We start from the raw sequence: 5,527 nt of genomic DNA on the forward strand, positions 1-5,527 counted from the left end.
TGACGCTAATTTCCAACCGGCAGGATTATAGCTTTGTCGTTAAATTTATAATAGTAGCGTAGGTAAGCCACCACGCGCTACTACTAATGGGCATGCTCTACCACACGGCACCGCACCGCAACTTGCTTGTCTTTCCAAAAAAAAAACTCCCTTGTCTTTCCAAGGTCACCGCTCCTCCCAATCCCGCCGCCGATGCCCCTCCGTCCGAGCGCTCTGCTTAATGGCGCTCGCGCTCTCCACACCCCCGTTTGCGCCCTCCAATCTGGCGCCCCCACGCGGCCCACCACCTCCTCCTCCCCCACGCCGCCCGCCTCCTCGCCCGCCGTGCCCCTCCCCTGCCCCGCACTGCCGCCGCCGCCCGCCTCCGCCCGCTCCGGATGTCGGCCTCCAACCACTCCGGCGCCGGCGCCAGCTCCCCCTCCGCCCCCTCGCCGCCCCCCGCCCTTGCGGTTAGTCTGATGTGTCGTCATCCTCCTCACGCGTTCGTCCGTATGATGTGTCGGAGCTGAGATGCTGGGGCCGTACAATAGTTGCCATGGATGGATGGAACCACCTAGTGCGTTGACTTAGCAACTGGTCGATGGGAAGGGATGCCAGCCTGAGCAACTCCAAGCTATGAACCTGTCTCATGGGAGCGCCTAACGGAAGCTCGCGCGCCAGGTGTTCGACGCTTTGTCCCCCTTTATACTCGTTTCATGGGAGCATTTCATACTCTCTACTTAAAAATAGTGCCATGAGACTGGGGCACATAATTGATTGGAGTTCCTTGAATCACACCTGATGCTGTTTTTCTTTGGATAAAGTGTGGATTGATGCACCCTAGCGAACTGTATAAACAGTTGTATGTTTACCGGATCTCGGCCGGCCCTCCCCGCTCCCTCTTTCCTCTCTATAATTGCAGATTGTGCCCGTATATTACTATGCATTAATGTGGGATGTATAGAGAGGCATGAGTTCAGTTCAGTTCAGTTTATAACAAGAGATTCAGAGTAACGCTTGCAATCTATTCGATGTTTTGTGCAATAGGAAATGGGCTTACACTCTGGAGATCCTTAAGTTTTAATTCCTTCTTGTCTCCCGTGCAGTTTTGTTACTGGTGAAATTATATTGGTCAAGTGGAATAATAAAACCAAGTATCAAGCCCTAATCTTCAAGCTTTTCTAGAGAGGGTGAAAAGTTTTCTTTTCCGGAACTCTAGTGTATTTAGTGAAAAAGGACACATTCTTGTTCTGACATTAGTTTAATTTTTACAACTGCTTAGATTTTTCTAGAGAGCGTGCATTTGTTTTTCTTTTTACCTTAGTTTTGAGATCCTTGTTTCAGGCCGCCCCTGCCACACCAGCCGCCGCCGCCGCAGCCCCGTCCATGTCATCCTTGTTCTTCCCCGTCCCTGCTGTCGATGGCGAGGATGACGACGAGGACGTTGACGAGTTCAATGGCTTGGACGCACTGAGCGAGTACGACGCCGGCGTGGTGCGTGCTCTTGCCTTGCTTCGTCAGTGTTCACGGTAAAATGGGACTGCTTTTTTTGGCTGTTGCTGACTCGAAATTGGTGATTTTGGTTAGACGGAGATCGACGAGGAGGACGAAAAGGCCCTCACTGCATTCATGTCCAAGGAAACCTCCTCCAAAGGATCGCTTTGTGATATCATCCTCCAGAAGATCAGAGAGGAGGACGCCACTGTCTCAACATGTAAGCATCCATTCTCGACTCTGATGCTTCTTATTTATTGACCATTGCGCCGACGAGGAACAATTTTGAATTCAGTTTAATCACATTTTGGCTGCGGAGTAGATTGAAGTAAGATGTCCAATGCATATGTCTAATTGTGCAACACATCAGTATGTAGTACCACAGCAGTTTTATACTCTTATATGGTTACAGATATACTCTTCTTTGTAAACTCAGGGATGGGTACATATATGTTTATCCACACAGTACCATAAGCAAGCTTGATCAGCATTATGATGCTTGTTCTTCTGATATGGAGATAGGGTATAACCATCCAGTCTTTTGGGGTGTAATATTTCAGTTTTTGTTATCTTACCATGTGATGCATTAGTTACTACCACGATATAAGGTAGGTCACACCCATTCGTTAGATATTACTGAAGGCAGAATCCTATTTATCAAGTACTGTGCTTTTAGTTTGAACATCAGTACTATGCTATGCATCACATGGAAATTAGTACTGTGCTATGCATACAACATAAGGATGCTGATTTTAGTTTTAAAGAAGTAGACTTTTCCCTCACTTGCAACTCCTATGCATAATTAATGACATATGATACCTGAAATTGTTTCTATCAAGTGTTGGGTTCCTGTTATGACTGATTCCTTACCTGGTATGCTGTAAAACCTGCATATATAATTTCGTTCTTATGAGTGTACTGAGGCTAGATTATTTTGTCGCTCAATTTGCAGGCTTTCTTCATGGTTAATATAAATTATGCAAGGATCAGAGATTATGTTTATGCTACTACTAATCATTGTTGGTGAAACAAATGTCATTTGAGAAATCTCGGCCCATTGTTCTTCTTAATGAAGACTGTTACCAACTTTATCCTTTCCTGTGTCTCAAAACTTTCAACCTAGCTCATAGAACGATCTTTTTTTAGGATTCATGGTTTTTTCTTGTTATTATACATTACAATGAGCTGATTGTATCCATATTCCTTACAACTTCATGCACCTGAGCTATTTGCAGAAGGAGGGGAGCTGGCCTTCTTCACATCTCGGGGGAGTGTCTTACTTGGATTCAACAAGAAGGGGACCCGGCCTTCTTCATGTCTTGTCCAACAAGTATGGTCTAGCCTCTGGTTGTTACCATTGATTCATGTGCATGTGCTAAAAAGAAAGAAAATAACCTATTGGATTTGAAAGAGGACGCGAACTAATAAGTTTTTACTTCTCTGCCATGGGCGCAGGGGTGATCGACGCGGACTACCACAGCCTGGTGGGTGTCGTTCTCTTCAACCACTCGGAGGTGGACTTCTCCGTGAAGCCCGGAGACTGCGTCGTGCAGATGATCGTCCAGGTGATTGCGAATTGCAACGCCGGAGGTCGCCGAGGTGGAGGACCTCGACGTCACCGTCTGGCGGGAGGGAGGGTTTGGGTCCACCGGTGTTTGAACCCAGAGTCTTTGTAGTTACATCTAGACAAGTGATCTGGTTGTTTGCGGCTGATGTTAAATGGGATCTCGTGAACTCTCCGAGTTGAGATGTTCAATGTTGCGTCCATTAACGCTGCAAGTGCTAATGATGGTTATGTGATCTTGGTTTATTTTGCACTAGACATGTCTTGATTTCCATCCATGAATACAACATCTGACTTCTATTTTTTTAATGTCTAATTAGTTAGTTGTAGCGTGGGGGGTAATAGTGTGCTACTACTACTTAGGATAATAGTAGCATGGGGGGAATGGTTTTCTAGTGCTACTAAGGATAATAGTAGCGTAGGTGCAAAATAGTGGTAACGTGGGTGGAACCGCGCTACTACTAAAATGTTAGTAGTAGCGCGGGGTAAAAAGTGCGCTATTGGTAATATTTAGCTGTAGCGTCATAGTAGTAGCGCGGGAACCCGCGTTACTAGTATGCAAAAAACCAACGGTACTATTAGGGTTTTTCTTAGTAGTGGGGCACGGTGAGTTTGATTTCAATGGTCCTTAGTTACTACTATTCACAATTCAGTTTGCATCATGCTAACGAGACATTATTGGAAATGATCTTTGGTTCAGCATGGCTCCCGACAAGCATCGACCAATCCTTTCGCGTCTGCCAATGCCAGAACCCTGACCGGTCCTTCACCTTCGTCTGTCAACAATGGCGCAGTCCCGACCATTCCTACACCTCCGTGATAACGGTATTTTTCTTCTTCTTTAGCCTGTTTAGTCCATTTATGACATAATTTAGCTTATTTAGTCCACAAATGACATAATAAGATGAAGAAAATCAAGGAAGAGGAAGGAAAGAAGGAATAGAAAGAAAAGAAGAAGAAGAAGAAGAAGAAGAAGAAGAAGAAGAAGAAGTTCTTCTTCTTCTTCTTCTTCTTATTCGTCTTCTTCGTCTTCTTCTTCTTTTACTCCTCTTGTTTTTATTCGTAAATGGCATCATAACCCTGCTAACCTCATAAATGTCATATACTTAGCTTGTTGTACTCTAAAATGTCACAATAAGCTTAGTTTGGTCAAAAATGGCATAATTTGCTACGTTAGCTCAAAAATGGCATTTTTCTTCTTATTTAGCCTATTTAGTCCATTTATGACATAATTGAGCCTATATAGTCCACAAATGACCTAATAAGATGAAGAAAATCAAGGAAGAGGAAGGAAAGAAGGAATATGAAGAAAAGATCTTCTTCTTCTTCTTCTTCTTCTTCTTCTTCTTCTTCTTCTTCGTCTTCTTCTTCTTCTTCTTCTTTTCCTCCTCTTACTTATTTTTATTCGTAAATGGCATCATAACCTTGCTAACCTCATAAATGTCATATACTTAGCTTGTTGTCCTCTAAAATTACACAATAAACTTAGTTAGGTAAAAAATGGCATAATTTGCTACGTTAGCTCAAAAATGGCATTTTTCTTCTTATTTAGCCTATTTAGTCCATTTATGACATAATTTAGCCTATTTAGTCCACAAATGACATAATAAGATGAAGAAAATCAAGGAAGAGGAAGAAAAGAAGGAATAGGAAGAAAAGAAGAAGATGAAGAAGAAGTTCTACCTCTTCTTCTTCTTCTTCTTCTTCTAGTTTTCTTCCTCTTCTTCTTCTAACTTTCTTGTTTCCCATTTTGCAGATTTAATTCACTATATGGAAGCTTGCATGGATGAGTGCTTGTTTCTCTGTTCTTCTTTTTGTTTTTATCAAAGAATAATGTGGAACTTGTTATATGGATGCATGGAACAATGTGTTGGATGAATATTGTGATAGTAGTGTAAGATGTATGGATGATACTATGTTACTTATGTATGTATATATGTTGTCACGGATGGAGCTATATATGTGTTGGATAGATCATATGTCTGCCGTGCCTGTGAAAAAAAATATGTATATCTCTGTGTGAATTCTAGTGAAATTAAATGGATATAAATGTAAACAGGGGATATATAGCCTCTTTGCCGTCTGCTGGCGGATGACAAAGCTCTTTGCCGTCCACTAGCAGACGACAAAGAGTACACGCGGCAGCTTCCTGTAGACACTGGGAACACTGGCTGCCTATTTGGTCAGCTATGCCATCTGCTGGCGGACGGGAAAGACCTTTGAATCTTTGCCGTCCCCCTGGCCACGTGGCAGCTTCCCAGTCATGGCCTAACTGAGCTCTTTGCTGTCCGCTGGCGGACGACAAAGACATGTGAATCGTTGTCGTCTGCTGGCAGATGGCAAAGAGCGCCGTTAACGCTCTAATGGCTCTGACACCACCCCACTGCCGTCTGTAATCTTTGCTGTCTGCTGGCCTCAGACGGCGGACGGCACAATCGTTTGCCGTCAGTTTCATGGAAGCGGACGGCAAAGAAGGTGTTTGCTAGCACC

General features: G+C 43.8%; 1 long non-coding RNA gene across 1 annotated transcript; it reads left to right on the forward strand.

The window, feature by feature from the left end:
• The first annotated feature begins 464 nt into the window (after window positions 1–464).
• Window positions 465–3,297, forward strand: LOC123086236 (uncharacterized). The gene is made up of 4 exons (XR_006440739.1): window positions 465–1,473; window positions 1,567–1,693; window positions 2,709–2,803; window positions 2,929–3,297. It is a non-coding gene; the product is annotated as an uncharacterized lncRNA (long non-coding RNA).
• The last annotated feature ends 2,230 nt before the right edge of the window (window positions 3,298–5,527 follow it).

Source organism: Triticum aestivum, chromosome 1B (genome assembly GCF_018294505.1).
Source record: "Triticum aestivum cultivar Chinese Spring chromosome 1B, IWGSC CS RefSeq v2.1, whole genome shotgun sequence".
Lineage (NCBI taxonomy): Eukaryota > Viridiplantae > Streptophyta > Magnoliopsida > Poales > Poaceae > Triticum > Triticum aestivum.